This window comes from Bemisia tabaci, chromosome 5, assembly GCF_918797505.1.
Source record: "Bemisia tabaci chromosome 5, PGI_BMITA_v3".
Taxonomy (NCBI): Eukaryota; Metazoa; Arthropoda; class Insecta; order Hemiptera; family Aleyrodidae; genus Bemisia; species Bemisia tabaci.
Genome location: NC_092797.1, coordinates 21294661 through 21312240, shown reverse-complemented (window position 1 = coordinate 21312240; position 17580 = coordinate 21294661). Strand labels below are relative to the sequence as shown.

Sequence of the window (17580 nt, the reverse complement as noted above, 5' to 3'; positions counted from 1 at the left end):
TCAAAGTAATGTCGCAAGCGAGAGGCGGAAAAAGTCGGATGAATTTGATACGTTAGGCAGAGTATTTTCATTTTACAAGGGAAGACGGGGAAGAGGGGTGGACTTTTTTACAAAGAAAATATCATACATTTGTCGATTTAAAGGACTTATTGTATTTCCGAATAGGCTCCAGGAACTTGAAAAAAATTACAAGTCTTATTCGCTACCCGTAAGACGCCTTAAAACTGCTTGTACGCTTTGCGAATAACGACCTGATTTCCTGATGATAACTAGCTGGGAGAAGCCTTAAAAGAACCCTCCACCGTTGCTCGATAGTAGCAACTCTACAACTAAGGTCTAATCCAGCAATGATCGAAGTTGAGATTCGATTAACAATTTGCGCCCCCCTTTCCAGTTTTATTTTCTAGAAACAGCATTTTGTGACGTCAACATATTTGTATGTCTCTTCTCTATGAACCAAAATGTTGGGTATCATACAGATACTTAAAAGCATTTGTTTTCATTACACGTAAACAATGATTTGCAAGTACCATCTCTTCAGACCAATGAAGAATATTTTCAGGCGAAATCCCTTATAACTTGTGTTAAAATGTTACATGCTGGGTAATAATTAAAACTGACAATTTTGGAATATTTGAACGTTCACACTAACTCTGTATAGCACTCCGTTACATCGCATCGTTCCTCGGCTGTCTGTCGAACGAAACCATGAGACATACAACGAAACGAAGATAAGGCTCTCCTCTTTTTCATGGTCACTTAGAGCTTTTCTATCCCACTTTTCCATGGTCCCTACTCCATACCAGCGGCCCGATTATTGAAATTGACAGACAAAGCTATAGACAAAGAAGACATAGGGAGTATGGAGCTATCCAATTGGTTGAAATTGTTGGTTCTTATAGACTAAGGGAGAAAATGATGGACTAACTATCAGGTCCCTCGTGGGTTGCCGTTACTTAGTCTATTACCTACCTCCTTTGTCCACTTCCACCAGAAGGATCCCTCGGAATCCCTTTTGTCTTCTTTGTCTATCAATTTCAACAATCAGCCCGCAGGAGGCAGGAGGCATATCCAGGAACGAAGCTGAGGCTCTTCTACTCATCAAGGTCCCCTCGAGCTTTCCCATTCCACTTTCCTTCGGTCTTATACTCCGTTACAATGTTCTCAGTCTGACCGCCGGATAAGACCTAAAGAAGCATCTCGTGGAACTCCAGTGGACGAGGAGGTATATTCAGCAACGAAACCGAGGCTCGTCAAGGTCATTTTGAGCTTTCCCATTACATAGCTTCCATCAGTCTTACTCCGTCACGATACACTGAATTGTACTCCAGGGTGTCTCCTAAAACAGGCTGGCCAAAAATCAGTGCTTTTACGGTACTTTTCCAGTACATTCCCAAGAAATTCAGTGCCTCCTCAACAGAGCAATTCAGTACTTTTTCAATACCTTCAACTGACGAAATTTGAAAAATTTGAATTTCCCGCTCAACTTGCGGCAAAAATGAAAAAAAATTCGGACTTCCTTGCAAAATGTCCGCACCTCTTCAGTACTTCCGGACCGCCCTTGAAAAATCAGTACTATTTCCGGACTTGTAGACACCCTGTACTCATTCGACTGCCGGACAAGACCCGGAGAAGCATCTCGTGGAACTCCCAGTGGACGAGAAGGCATATTCAGCGACGAAGCCGAGGCTCTTCTATCCGTCAAGGTCACCTTGAGCTTTTCCATTCCACTTTTCTCCAGTCCTCCGTTACAACGTTCTCAGCCCGGCCGTCGGAGAGGCACCTCATGGAATTCCCGATAGACATACACATACCCGAGGAACGCCAGATGACCAGGATGCTCTCGAGGCCGCGCGGGGCCGAGCAGGAGGGGGGAGGGGGGCGCGGCTCCGAGAGGAAACGAAAGTCATCGATGAAGCAAAACACCATCTAGGGCCGAGGCCGTTTTACTTTTACCTGCCTCTACCGGCTCGAAGCTCCTACCTCTGACCGCACTACTCTCACACAACTTTCAGCCGGGCTCGGCGTTGCCGCGTCTCGCTGTCTTCGGCGACGTGGAGGATCCTGGTCGCGGCATTCCTTCGGGCGGCGACCATCAGCCAGCAACGTCGGGTCTGCACACCGCGCCGGAGCGAAGCCGGGCTCGCGATCCGCAACGACGAGGCCCCCCCCCCCTCTTTCTCCCCCACATTCCACCCTGTCGGGGGGACGGGGGAGACGAGGCGATGGAGCCGGTTCTTGCTTTCCCACTCGGTCGTCGGCAACGTTGCCGCGCTGTTGCGAAAATCATGTCTAGAAACTAGAGTGCCTGTGCGTGGAGAGAATGGACGTGTTGATAATTTTGGAGGTTAGGTTTGAACAGGTAGCAGAGCTCTTGGGGTCAATAAAAGCAGCCAACCTAAACTCCAATTATCCAGAATTACTTACTATGAAAATTGATACCATCCGTTTTTTTCAAAAATTAATGAAGCACCTATTCGACTTTGTTTCTTCGCATAAATGTTCTCCGTTTTGCGAAAATTCGCTCATTGAGAAATATTCTTCGCCATCTTGTTTCGATATTAGAGTTTGACTATTGGAAGTAGAGTACCTTTATGGGGAGAGTACGGACATGTCGGAATATGAAGCTCTGAGGGCTCAAAAAGGTAGCCAACCCTCTACCACGAAAAACTTCGGAAAAATGCCGCTGCCAATCTTCAGATTCCATTCTTAAACCAAGATGGTCAAGGATGTACATAAATGAGCGTCCTTCCGAGTAAAAATGAGTAAATTTATACAAGTACTAAGTCAAATACATGCTTTACCGACGACGAGCCGGTAAAATTATAATGATAAATAGTTCTGAATAATTTTATTTCACAGGTTGGCTGCCTTTTTGGGCCTGAAAGCTCCATGACCTAACCTCAAAATTCCGGAGATTTCCATACTCTCCCCATTTAGGCTCTCTGATTGGCAGCGGCATTTTCCTGCTGTTTTCCGTGAAGGAAAGTTGGCTGCCCCTTTGGACCCTAAAAACTCCATGTTTCGACGAGTCTAATGTCCATACTCTCCTAATATTATACAGGTGCTGTACTCAGGACTGGGTAGTGCACAACATTTCAGTACGGATAGTTTTCTCCTGAGACTATGTACATATTTTAGAGATCCCGCGAGGTCTCTACGTCTCGATAAGAGGGGGGGGGGGTGCCTTTTTCGAGGAACCGGCGTCGATGGACGATCCCTCGTCCGGTGCTGGTCGGTCCAGTGCGGCGATGGACGTGATAAACCGCGGCGGGCGTCGCGTCGAGTCGCGCCGCGCCGCGCCGCGCCGTGGCGTGACGTCCGAGTTGGTGGCTCCGGCCCATCATAAGTTTCACTGCTTGCATCGCGCTGCCAACCATGCTCCCTTTCTTCCTCCATCATCTAGGTTATTTCCCGGCGTTGCCAGGTCGAGTCTGCTCTACGTTCCTTCTCCGGAAGGTGCGCTCTCATGGAAGCAGAGACAATATATTTCGAAGACCGTACACTGCTCTCTTCCTTACGGGCCGATCATTGAAATTGATAGACATAGTTATAGAGAAAGAGGACGAATAGGGTATGGAGGGATCCCATTGGTGGAAACGGGTGGTTGCAATGGACAAAGGAGGTAGGTGATAGACTAGCTAGCGGCAACCAACGAGAGACCCAATTGTTAGTTCATCGTCTTTTCCTTAGTCAGTAGGAACCATCCATTTCAACCAATAAGATCGCTCCATACTCCCTATGTCCTCTTTGTCTATAGCTTTGTCTATCAAGTTCAATGATCAACCCGCGGTAGGGTAAGAGTTATACTAAAAAGAAGAAAACTCCGGCTGAATTGCGTATACCAAGCTTGGTATACAGTTCACACCAAATAAGTTTATGCATTTTTAGACTGCGATAGAAGATCGTCTGACGTCACCTTTACGTGTTAAGTAAATGGAAGAATCAAGATGGCGGATCTACCGTCGCAGTCTAAAAGTGCGTGAATATTTGAAGTGGACTCAACCGTCCGCGTTACGGGTTCATGGGCCGAAAGTTCCGGGTGTAGTGCCCGGTGCAGTCGGAGCTACAGCTCAAGCACCTGGAACGTTCGACCTCTGAGCCTGGAACGGACGGTATATCTACATAGCCCACGACTTTTCAGGGTACTTTCGTAAGTCACCACTCAGATTCGTCTGATTATCAAAGAGTTGAGAAGACGATTTAGCAATCCTACACTAAATTTTAAAAACTCAACTGGCAAAAAGTTTACTTCGACATTCACAAGTCATCATAGATGGCTTCTAATTGGACGTCATTTTGCAATCCGGAACCGAAATTTCTGGCTCATCCGTAAAAATACTTATGGGTATAGGGAAACTGATGGTACATATGTTGTTTTTAAACTGAGCTAGAAGTTGTAGTTCGAAATTGCAAAATGTAGTCCAATTGATTTTAAGCTCAACGAGTTGCTTATCAACGGGCGGAATCAGCAGGTGGAAAGGAACTTCATTTTGAGGTTGGCCAACAGCACGGAGCAAAGGTTCCGAAAATCCGAAATCCATGAACTGGACTACATTTTACAATTAAGAACTACAATTTAAGGCTCACTTTAGACACAACGCAAGTACCAACATTAGTTTCCCCCCATGCACATTAGTGTTCACATGGATGAGTCAAAAGTTATAGTTCCTAATTGCAAAATGAAGTACAACTGTTCACTAGTGGCACCCCCTGGTAAAAATTGGCGATAAGAGCTGCGTTTCAAAATACCATAGGAATTCTTATAGCCGGCTAATGAAGGCTACAGAAAATCATATAGCTGGCTGTAGAGTGCGGAGAAAATCATTCGGCCGGGCTAAACGAAGCGATAAAAAATTGTGCAGCCGGGCTACGGCTCCTATAGCCGGGCTTTAACTTTATCGCCTGGCTGTTGCTTTTTCGCCATCGATTAGGAAAGGCTATAGGAAATTGTGTAGAAATTCGTGTGCGTTGGAAATCATTAAGTTTGATACGGAATCACCTTAATATTCACAAAACACACGTTATATTTTCCTTTAATACATATTTTTTTTCATCAATTAAAACGAGAATAATCCATACAGGATGTGCAAACATTTCAAAATCATGAGTTAAATAACGCTGAGCCTAACACAAAGCGAAACGGCGACGCACTGGCGCCTACAAACCTAACAGGGATACTTCACGCATTGCGCAACACGTGTAGTATCCCTGTTAGGTTTGTAGGCGCCAATGCGCGTTTCGCGCTGGCTGCCCGCCTGCCGCACCGCAGCGTGCCACGGCGCTTGAAGCAACTATTTCACACCAGAGGTATTGCACAGTATCATACGAAACTGAAGGCGCTCTAATATATTAGGAATGGCAGGCATCCATCAAACGTACGGAGCTTTCCTCGCAAAATAAATCAAGATACTACGGCCCAAAAAGAGAGCAGTGGTCCAAAAACTCACTAAGTCCTAGCATCTGTAATTAATGACGTTTAGCATATACTTTATCGCCTGGCTCTTGCTTAGTCGCCATCGGCTATAAAAAGCTATAAGAAATTGTGTAGCCGGCTGTAGAAGCTATTGGAAATCTTACAGCCGGCTGTAGGTCTATGGTATTTTGGAACACAGATTCTACTGCCAATTTTAACAGGGCCGGTATTTGGTTGACTTTTACAGAGATAGTTGAACACGTTCACGCCCTTTGGTGCTCGACTACTCTTGGAGAGACTTATGTTTCAGACAACTTGATCTTATAAATCCACTTTGCGATCTGTTTTGGAGCTTTATTTAGGTGATCGGATGGATTTACACCAATTACACTAAGGGCAAGGGTGACGGTGGTGAGATTTCTTCACATTGTAAAAACTCCCTAATATTTTTCCGGTTTGAATATAGTTGGAGGAAAACGTTATACTTGTTTATCATAAATTCTATCTTCATTCAGTGATAGTTTACTTTTCTGATTTGAATACATTCAAATACTATTGCATCAGCAGCACAGTCTGAAGGAAAATGAAAATCTTTATTCATCATATGTATACAATTCTCTCTTGAAAGCTTTCAAATTGGTTCCCCTATTAGATCTCCTGATCTTATTCTTTGATAAAAGTATTTCAACGTCTAGCAAAACTGCTGTGTAATTCAAAATAAGATTAAAGATGAGGCTACGAAACACTGCCTGTGACCATCCGAACTTTTAATGGATGATTAGAAATAAAATTCTTCTTCTGATATTGTCAAAAAAAAAGTATTAGCTTCTTACGAATATGAGCTTTTTATCAGAACATAAGTAGCCTGTTGATCAGTCTCTTCGATGGGGAATGGGTATGATCTTGAGAGGAGAGGGAAGGATATCCTTCTCGGTGGAAAACATGGCGACAAAAACGATTTTAATCGCGAAATTGAATTTGGGTGAAGCATCGTACACGGATGATGTGTTAAGCACATAATTCTCTACGACATTGAAACAAAAACGAAATCCTCAAAACATTTGAACAGCAGAGAGGGGGAAAATAATTATGTAGGAATTTGGATCTCTTTTAATTCGGTGTCCCACGCAAACACGTGCTTTCGGCAGTCCTCGCAAATCTCAACCTGCCTGCTGACGAATTGAAAAAAAAAAATGGGCTTAAATGTCTATAAAATTGGATTATGGAAAGACTGACCACCACTGAATCGTTTACTCTTTTGTACGTTCAAAGACCTACAGTTCTATTGAGTTCAAACAAATATACGGAGGGATGAAGGCATGCCTTACCTTGAGTGTCGGAAAAGGCTCTCCAATCTGAAAAAAACAAACGAACAAAATATTAGGATTATTTTGGAAAAATGATTCATGTGAGAAATCAGGATGTGAACTGGTTGATCGCTACTGTCCCACAAAAATGGGGTGATTGAAAAAACAAAATAGAATAATTATAATTAGAGATTCAATATGGCAGATGAGATATCAAGTCAAAGTTTGGAACGCTTCTTGAAACTTTATTGACTTTAAAAGTCCTTAAATTATGCTCAAGCATAAGACACATTGTGAACTTGCAAAACTTTTAAGAATACCTCAAGACAAGGATGCTTCCAAGAATATCTTCAAGCCTAATTTGCTTTAATATAATTCAATTACATCAATACATTATTAAACTGAAGTTAGAAAGTGTTATTGGAGTTCGGTTGTCCTACATACCTGCCCAAACGTCACAAGCTTGCGCGATAACCCCAGGTGTTAAATAAAATCTAAAAAATATGGAGCTTTTCTGTAAATTGTCCGAACCAGATTTTCCAGTTGCATTGGAAATTTGAAAACCACCTGGCGCGACCAAGAAAAAGAAGAAAAGAAAAAAGAATTGTATTTTACAAACGCTTTTGCAACGCTCGGTAATATTTCCTGTACCAGAAATGGTGATCGGAAATGCTTGACTGCATATGTCAAAAATGGTTATCGCAAAAACATCACCTTTCAAAAATTATGTTCCGGATATTACCTTGAAAATCGCTGCGGATTTTTTGTTCTTTCTCTTTGGCGTGTTTCATTTATTTTATTACATCAATGTAAAAAACAATAATAAAAGGAGGAATTTCCGAGTTATCCACATATATTTTAAGGAACTAAAAGAAGAGTAGATATGTTTAAATTATTCTCGGTTTTCTAAGCTTTTCAACATCTGGAGGATCCTTCATCACGTGGCACGGAGAATCAGCCACTCCCACTGCATGCACATTGTAAAAAAAAAGCAATCAAGTCTAACTCACAGTTCTCTAACTGAACGCTCGAGTATTATTCAATGAACGAAATGTCAAATCGGCAGCCATGCCGGGCTCCGTTGCAGGATCTACCCGGAAAAAAACCGTCGACCAGAAGCGTGGCATGCTCTGCGATAAATCGATTAATCTGCCATTTAAACTGACGGAAAATGATCGATATACAGGATGTTCGCAAAGAACACCTTAATGATCGATTCTGTGCCGTGGCTCCGAAGGGGGAAACATCGATAATCGATCATTTGCGCCTCGCCACTGGGCGGAAGAGTCGGGAAACAGTATTTCTTTACAGGTACTCAAAATAATACGAAGCTTTTTCGTGAAAGTATGACAACGGCGAGGCACACATTCGATGATTAAGAACTGGTTTAGACTCCGCCCGGCAGACACCCGTGCTTGGCTGCCGGTCCCCCTCCAGCCCCCCTTTTGCCCCCCTCGGCCGCGGCCGCGACGCATCTCATATTTTCACTTTTTTCGCAATCGCCGCGCCTGATTTAACAGTCTCCAGCGCGGCCATGAAAGGCATACCGAATAACGCCACTAATTGCTGACCATTAACAACTGTCCACCGCACCACCGCCAACTCAGCATCGCATCCCGACTGCCTCCGCGCCGATGCCAAGTTTCGCCGAAATAAAGAGACGGACCAGGGTTGCCATAATTTCTTCACCTTCGAACCAGGCTTGATCCAAACTTCAAAATTTTCAAACTCCCGGACTTTTCCTGACTTCAAAAACAATTTTTTCTCTTAATTATTCAAATACGCTAGCTTTCGCTAAAATTTGGACAGTATTTATTTTCAGTTTTTTTTTTTTTTTTAGCATAAAAACATCCATAAACTATGCTAGAATTTCGTAAAAGACGGAAGGGGCTGCTCCAACAAATGCCGCAGAGGGGGAGCGAGGGAGGGAGGGATGTAAGGGACGTGTAAGGGAGGCGGTTCCGATTTAACTGAATTTAATATATAGAGATGAGCGACATAAGGGCAGATTACTTCCCTTCACAAAATCATGAATAAGCTCTTTTAGAGAGTTCATTTACTTTGTTATTTTTTTCTGAACTCTTCCTATTTTTATGAACTGTCCTTCGTCCTGTAAGTTCCAAGAAGAGGAAGGTAATTATTATCCGAGGAAAAATGAATTTACAGGTCTAATACCTTCCCATCCTGCACTATAGCATAGAGAAAAACCGGAAATCTCAGCGCTTAACCACGTTTCAGCGGTAAAAAAAGTTAACTTTCCAGAGAGGGGAGGGGGTTAAATCTTCGGACGGAACTGCAGGCCGATTATTGAAATTGATAGACAAAGCTATGGACAAAGAAGCCAAAAGAGATATGGAGAGATCTTATTGGTGGAAGCGGGTGGTTGCAAAGGACAAAGGAGGTAAGCGGTAGACTAACTAATGGAACCCCACGAGAGACCCGATAGTTAGTCCATTATTTTCTCCCTTAGTCTATAGGAACCACCCATTACAACCAATAGGATAGCTCCTCGCTCCCTATATCTTCTTTGTCTATAGCTTTGTCTATAAATTTCAATAATCGGCCCGTTGATCGTAAATTTTGGTTAAAAATCAGGGAAATCTCGACCCTTCCTGCACTCTGGACGCCACTGCTACGCTGTTCTAGGATCAGGCATTTTTTTTTTTTACCGAAATTGTCCTCTTAACCACGTTCCAACGGTAAAAAAAAGTTAATTTTTTCCAGAGAGGGGAGGGGGTTAAATCTTCGGATGGAACTGATCGTAAATTCTGGTTAAAAATCAGGGAAATCTCGACCCTTCCTGCGCTCTTGACGCCACTGCTACGCTGTTCTAGGATCAGACATTTGTTTCCGAAATTGTCCTCTTAACCACGTTCCTACGGTAAAAAAAGTTAATTTTTTCCAGAGAGGGGAGGGGGTTAAATCTTCAGACGGAACTGATCATAAATTCTGGTTAAAAATTCGGGAAATCTCGACCCTTCCTGCGCTCTTGACGCCACTGCTACGCTGTTCTAGGATCAGACATTTTTTTTTTCGAAATTGTCCTCTTAACCACGTCTCAGCGGTAAAAAAAGTTAACTTTTTCCAGAGAGGGGAGGGGGTAAAATCTCCAGACGGAACTGATCGTGAATTCTGGTTAAAAATTCGGGAAATCTCGACTCTGCCTGCACTCTTGACGCCACTGCTACGCTGTTCTAGGATCAGGCGGCAATGCATTCTATTCTACTGGCGCGAGTGAAGAGCAAAGCGCAAGGCGATGCGATGTTTGGGCGGCGTTTGAGGCGGTGCGGCGGCAGTTGGGTGCCGGGTTAGCAATCAATGCTGAATGCATAAGTACACAATTGAGTTCGTCGTGGCATTTCCTGTGCGGAGTGCGGGTGGACGCGGGCGCTGCGCCGGTTGGCGGCGGCGGTGGTTGTGGCGGGACACCCGACGCGGCGCACATTCGGACAAGGTCGAGCCGCGGCCGCCGCGGGCCACGTGGCCACCCGGGGTCGACGACCCCTTAAACCATGCACCACGGTTCCCGAGTATGAAGCACTAGGGCCATTCAGGTAATGCATACTTGGGGTGCAAGGCGGTTGCGGTATCCATTCTGTGTTACAACGTAACGCGAGAGCTAGGGGAGGAAATTCCACCCCTTCCGTGAGCGGGTCCAGCAATTTGGCAACACCGGACTTCCTCCATTTAAACCTAGGCTAAACAATCGATTCTTGTCGGAGCAGTCGGCCCCTCTGAGAATCGATACATTTCCATAGGTTTAAATGGAGGAATTCCAGGGTTGCCAAACTGCTAGATCCGCCGATGCCATGAGCGGGTCCAACGGTTTGGCAACACTGGAATTCCTCCATTTAAACCTAGGTTAAATAATCGATTCTTGTCGGCACACTTAGCTCCTCCGAGAATCGATACATTTCTATAGGTTTAAATGGAAAAGAAACGATGTTGCCAATTTGCTGGATCCGCCAAAACCCCGTCCCTCCTTTTCCTCCGAAAAAAGTGCATTGTCTTAATTTGAAAAAATGCAAATTATGAATCAAGAGTTAAATTGAGGAGCTTAAAGGAAAAGGCGCATTAGTGCAGTTTGTGAAAAAATTGAAATTAAAACTAATATTAATGCATAATATGTGAAAAAATCGCTCCTAAATTCCAACTTTCAAGCATCAAAAGGTCTGTTTGAACTTCGTTTCAGCCATAGGGATATGTGTAATTTCAAAACTTTAAATCTACTTCCCTCCTCTCTTAATAAAAAATCTGCACAGCCCTTTAAAAAATTGCATATGGACCACCAGACAAGATACGAAATGAGAGACATTTTGGTACATGTTCTTTGATTAAGATTTCACGTACAACTTGATTCGAGGGGAAATTCTCGGGGAAAAATTCGGAGAGATATGGAAGAGTGTGTTAAGATATATTTGAAAACCCTCTCATCAATTATCAACTTGTCTCTTACAAGTCGCACCGAGAGTAGTACTTAATGGGAAATAGGATGTGGTACAGAAAGCTAATGAGAGTATTCGATCAGTATGTCTCTACGTAAAATTTCGGAAGCAATACGATTGTGTCATTGATAACGTCCGATATTTACTTGGTCGCTCCCAGAAGGCATTCAAAACATAGCATAGGAGAGTGGAGTAAACCTCAGTGTCTGTGAATAAGTTCTCTGCACAGTTGGGTTTGTGCACACTAAGTAAAGAATTCCCGGACTGCGGGAAAAATTGTAGTACCCCTACAAACCTAACGGGATACTTCCCGCATTGCGCAATGCGTGAAGTATCCCTCTTAGAACTTTGCCTGCCAACACAGCGTTGGATAGAAAGTATTTCAGCTAAAAGCGTCAACCATGGAGGATTTCTAATATCTATCGGCATAGCATATGCGGCAACAATGGGAAAACCTCGAATTTATAATCAGCGATGCCGTCCATGTTTCTAATTAGCGCGTATTTGTCCGTTTGATTCACAAGCATCTCGTCTTGGCCCCGAATTTCGTTCAACACCATAGACTAACGACTTCTAAACACTGTCTTGAGCTTGTGTCACGAAGAGATTGTAAAAACATGTCTTCCCGCCAAAATTCTGAGAAATTTCCATGACAAGAAAGTTCGGAGATGTCAACCGATATTGACATCGAAAATGATAATAATTTAAGAAAAAACATGAGAATTTGAGGACAGTTGGGCCAATTTTGAACACTTTTTTTAGCCATTGATAATTTAGAATACAATTAAGTTTAAAAACAATAAAGCGTGGATAATTAAGTATTGGAGCTCGATTTCCAGTCATTCAGCACTACTATCAACAGTACAACAGTATTGTATTGAACCTTACGCAGAGCCAAGCAGTTTTTCAGCTTTAAACCGGTTTTCCTCTGAATAATGAAAATGTCTTTTGTTACTTGACACCTTCATATTGCGGACCTTGCTCTGATTGCAAACTGTTGACTCACACTGTCAAGGGTTCATGTAACTTCTCTGATTTCGGACAAACGATGGGGGAAAAACAGAAAAATTTCAAATTCGACGGCAAATTGTGGTTTCAAATGTTTACATACAAGATTAAATATGCAAAAATGCTATCTAACGAGTGGATGAGGCCGTTAACTTCCTTTTGGCTTCCCACCCCATGCCCCCCTCCCCCTCTGTCCGACGAACCTGCGAATGCGAATGCGTGAAATAGCCTGCCCGAGAAGGAAAAGGGGTGTGGATGAGATGAATGTGTTTGTTGCGTGTAAAAACAAAATTTGGTTCCAACGGCGGAGCATTAAAATAGCTCAAGGTTAATAGAGTGTTTTTTTCGGAATGAGCCCGAAATTAAACGGCTTTGTGTGGCACGCTCTTTATTGTTCTTTGATGGATCTGAGAACTGTAAGCGCTAACTTGAGGATGGATTTATAAATTAAAAGCACAGAATTCGGGGATTCCGCATCCGAGGGCGGCCCAAGAGGGTGGATAGCAAACTGACTTACCAGGGTGTCTACTTTTTATTTTGAAAAATCCTGAAATTTTCCTGATTTTCCCTGATATTTTCCTGATTTTTCTCGACTCTTGGCACGGTAGGCAAAAAGCAGTAAGATTTTCTCCGTTTAGGAGATTCGCGGAAGAAAAATTCCTGATAAAACGTTCGATTTTTCCGATTTTCCTGATCGGTCAAAATTCCTGATATTTTCCGGTTTTCCCTGATGCTAGACACCCTGCTTACAAGGCACACGCAAATTTGCAAACATGCTCTTGGAAAAAAATTAAGATAAACAAAAAATTGAGTAAAAAAGTGAACAAACTTATCAAATTTCATCAGAAAAGAGTCAGTTTGCATGCCGTTACAAGACGAGGGAATGATATGATCGTTTGTCCAAACGAGTTAAATGGTGGGGAGAGATTAATTGAAATTGTGTGTAAATTTGCAATTGCTGATTCTGTTTTTTTTTTTTTTTTTTTTTTTTTTTTTTTGTACACCTTAAAGCTATAGAAAAACAGTTAGAATAAGACGTTACAGTATTTTTGCTGGTGTAAGAACTAAATTGTCTTCTATTTTTCTTTGTCAATGTCCACCTGAGCAGTACTTTTGAAGTTGTTTCATAGTTTTTCTCGATCAAATCTTCCGTAGAATCTAGATCTTGTCGACTAATTGATCGATTATCGACTCGTTTTGAAAACGTTAGAGATTCACCGTAAGAACTGGAACCTTAAAGTTCCTAGAGTCAGTGTACACGGAACACTCAAGATTTTGAAGCTTCCTACTTATACTCTGCGTTCGGAAAGTGAAAAATTTACTTTTTAATTAGTACGAACACAGTGCGATGACAGGATTGTGAAGAAATATTTTAGATCTCGAGTGTTCTGATCATTCTCACCTGAGTGCAATTACCGCACTTCCTCTTATCTTCGCTTTGATTCGGAAGATGACCTACTTCCACGTATAATTTTTTCTTCGCCTCTGTGTCCAAAATCTAATTTTTCAGGAATGGTTTTTAAGTATATTCGAGAAGTAATAATTTAGAATATAAATACGGAACATCATACATACCGAAGGCGTTTAGTTAAAAAATGACACCAAGTTAACAGTGTCAAAGTATTTTTGATGGGTGTGCGCTGTGCAGCAATATAGCATAATGAGATCTGCATCTGTAAGCTATCATGTGCTAAAAATGTCACAGGCAGTCAAGCGCCTTCAGTATTTCGTGATACCTTTCGCTTGGCCACGGAGTTTGTTCAGTTGCCTATCCGAGGCAAACCTAACTAAGATCGCGAATTTCAATATGCGCACTTGCGAGTGTGCTAGCCACTACCTTACATTCAAGAGGAAAATAATTGCTGTCTTAATTTCAAACGTAATATGATCGATACTCCCTAACTTATTGAATCATTTCTGAATTTGACATTTTTCTATCCAACAAAAGTAGATTGAAAATTGGCCGGCGGCGATCGCTAATTACGCCTGAAACAGGTATAACAGTCAGTGGCGTAGCGTGCTTTGCGATATATCGATTGATCTGCCATTTACAAAAATGGAAAAGGATCGATAAACCGGCTGTTCGCAACAAACACCTTAATATTCGATTCTTTTCCATAATTTTAAAAGGAAAAATATCGATAATCGATAATTCACGCCTCGCCATTGATACCAGCATCAGGGTTGCCATTATTTCTTCATCTTCAAATTCCCCGACCTTCCCTGACTTTTACCAAACTATTTTTGGTTTCCCCTGACTCCAGAATTTTCGGATTCCCTGACTTTCCCTGACAATCGAATGAAACTTCCACTTTGAATTGGTCCCTTTATTACACTCACTTTTGCTAAACGCTAACACAATAAATTCCCTGATTTTTTGTGTGAATTCCCTGGCTATCCTTGACTCTTTGTGTGAACCCCCTGGCTTTCCCTGACTGTTCCCGATCGCCGCAAATTCCCTGACCAGTGTCCGAAACTCACAGGCGCCAACGCGCCAAATGCGCCTAAAAAATCGGCCATGGCGCCTAAAAAATGAAGGCTCTGCGCCAACGGGCCCCCTAAAAATTGCCCCATAAGAATCTGAATTTTCATATTAGGTGTTTATTCGAAATTTTCAGCACTACAAGTCAAAGCTTTTCCTATTCTTCACGATTTCATCCTTAGTGCTTTTGTCTTCCCCAAGTTACAGCTACTTACTAGTTATGTTACGGAAACATCTTGCGTCTAACTTTTCACTAAATGCGCCGTAATATATAGGCAAAAACTCAATTTGGCCCCTAAAAAATCTTCAATGGCGCCTATAAATCAGGCTTGAAGCGCCACATGGCTCCTAAAACTCAAAGGTGAGTTTCGAACACTGTTCCTGACTTTTCCAGTTTTCCAGATTGCCGGCAACGCTGCAATACAATCACGATGTTACCGTCAAATATTGTAATTCCCAAGAAAACTCGCGAAAGCAAAAGATTTGAATTCGTCGAGGAAACATTGAGCACATTCTGTGTTCGCAGGAGACGTTTAGTGAAACACTACATTGGTCGCTGTGAGGACTGATGCGGGCGGGAATTTTCCGAGGCGGAAACTCCGCATGACCTATTTTCCGTTTTAAAAACTGGGTGATCGCAAGAGACGGGAAGCGAGAAGTTAACGGCTCAACGAACACTTGGCACAGCTGCGACTCCGATACAGAGCGAGATGCGTCCGTAATTACGACGATCGTAAAAAAGCGTAATTTCAGGGATATTAAAGAGAGCGAGGAATAAAAAAAGTGCAACCTTGAATGCGACACACTCACTTGAGGAACAAAAGCGGCACTACGCACCTCTGCAACCCTCGTGTACCTGTGCGCTCCGTTCGTTCAGCCAATTTTCATCACATCACTTTACAGTCCATCCGAATTTACCGTCCCTCCATTAGTCAAATTTTTGCTAGTGGATCTGCTTACTTTTTAGACCCAAGAGGCAAGGCTGAGAAAAACACCAATGGCTTAATTCTGTGGTCTGATGTCTTAGGGGTAACGTTTGCATCCAACCACTTCAGAACTCACCTCAAGGGCTGGTCAGGCCCGCCACATCCCATCTCGGGCCCTGGCACCAGTTTTAAGGTCCGGCCCCAAGCACGGAGGGGGGGGGGGTCCGAGGGGCATCCCCCGAGAAATTTTAGAATTTCTACGACTAATCGGACGCATTTTGAAGCTTCTATAAAGAATTTTTCCATCAATTTCTGCGGAATAATTATTTATTTATTTTTTTTTCTACTTTCAGCACAAAATACTTGCGAATTGTTGCATTCAAAACATCTGAAACATTTTTTTTTTTTTTTTTGGGGGGGGGGGGAGGGTACTATTTTCAGTTCTAAGAGGGCTAGACCCCCCTGAACTCCCCCTCCGTTTGTCTATGGCAAGGGAGTTGAGCCATGAGCCATTGAAGTCGAGGATGCCCAGACTGGAGACTCTTAGCATCTGACGACGGAAGAAAATGAAACGCAGTTACTAAAAATATCCCTCTGTACTGAAAATCTTGAAAATAGATAGAAATTTTCCAGGAAGTATACTTCTTTAAAAATTTAAGAAGAATCCTACAGTGCCCCAGCGTGTTTCTGAAAATCTATTCACCTTTTGCGAAATTTTTACGGTAAATTTTTCACTTTTTCTTACGAAACAAGGGTTGCATGTGAATTCGTAGTGGTTTTTCACGGGTAACACGGGCCCCCTCCGAGGCCCGGGCCCCGGTGCCAGGGACCCAGTATCCCACCCTTGTGGCGGGCCTGCCTTCATGCACGCTGGGCTTGTCGATTTCCTTTGACATTTTTGCAGTGGTGAATGCATAGCTGAAGTGCGCTCCAGCTAAAATTGTATTCAGCAAATGGGTGGTTTTTCTACGAGGATTAAAAATAAACGAGTGGTACGGAATATAACAAAAGAATATGAACTATGCAAAACAATAATCCGGGTATCGGAAATTTACACTGAAAAAAAATTATCGGCGTTTTTACCAAGGTCCGTTGGTACCTTTACCATCTCACTTTTTTTACCAATTATTGGTAATTTTACCAAGACAGACTGGTAAGCTTACCTAAAAACCGGTATTTTTACTGTTTTTTTCAGGTAAGAATACCGCTTTTATTGGTAATCAATTCCCGGTAACTTTGCCATTTTATCTCGGTAATTCTACCACAGTCGATAAAAAATATTGGCGTTTTTACCAAGGTCCGGTAAAATTACCGAGAAAGTTCAATTATTTTACCGAGATTTCTCGGTAAAATTACCAATTCCATAAATGGTAATTTTACCAAGAAAAAACTGGGATCAAATAGAACCCTGAATTCGTGGTAATTTTACCCTTTTCTTAGTAAACTAGAGGGCTCCGCCCCCTGGCCGCTCCGCGGCCCAACCCCCTCGTATATTCTGTCAATTCGTTATGAAAATATCACTTAATTTTTTTTAATTTACATTATTCTCGTAAATTGTATTAATATTAATACTGCTGAAGTTCTGTTAAGTGCTTATTCATTCAAAAGATCATCTTCAATTTAGCTAAAAACTTACTTCAATTAAGGTTGGAGTTTTAAAAAAAGGTGAATAATCAGTTTGAAACGGTTTATATGGGATAAAATAAAATGGATGGAAAGCAAATAGGATAGAATCTTAATATTTAATTTGAAAAATAGAATGAAATTGTGAATCAACCACTGTACTAATTGCGAGGGGCGTTGGTTCATTTGAAAGGTGTTGTTCTCAATGCTTCGGGAAAACTATAAATTATTTTCTGGGGTTCGTCCCCGATTTTTAAATCCCTAAAAACTCATCAATTGGATGAGGGGAAGTGGGGGTTTTTTGTTTTTTGTTTTTCGGAAAAGTTTTGTTGCTACGCATCTTACTTTACTGTTTGCTGTCTTTTTATCAGCT

At 42.3% G+C, this 17580-nt stretch overlaps 1 protein-coding gene across 1 annotated transcript in view; it reads right to left on the bottom strand.

The window, feature by feature from the left end:
• LOC109036570 (ecdysone receptor) overlaps positions 1-17580 on the bottom strand; it is a 289601-nt gene that overhangs the window by 186250 nt on the left and 85771 nt on the right. Inside the window, exon 2 of the mRNA XM_019050871.2 lies at positions 6745-6771. The gene's annotated coding sequence lies outside the window, so the exon portion shown is untranslated. The remainder of the gene's footprint in view (positions 1-6744; positions 6772-17580) is intronic.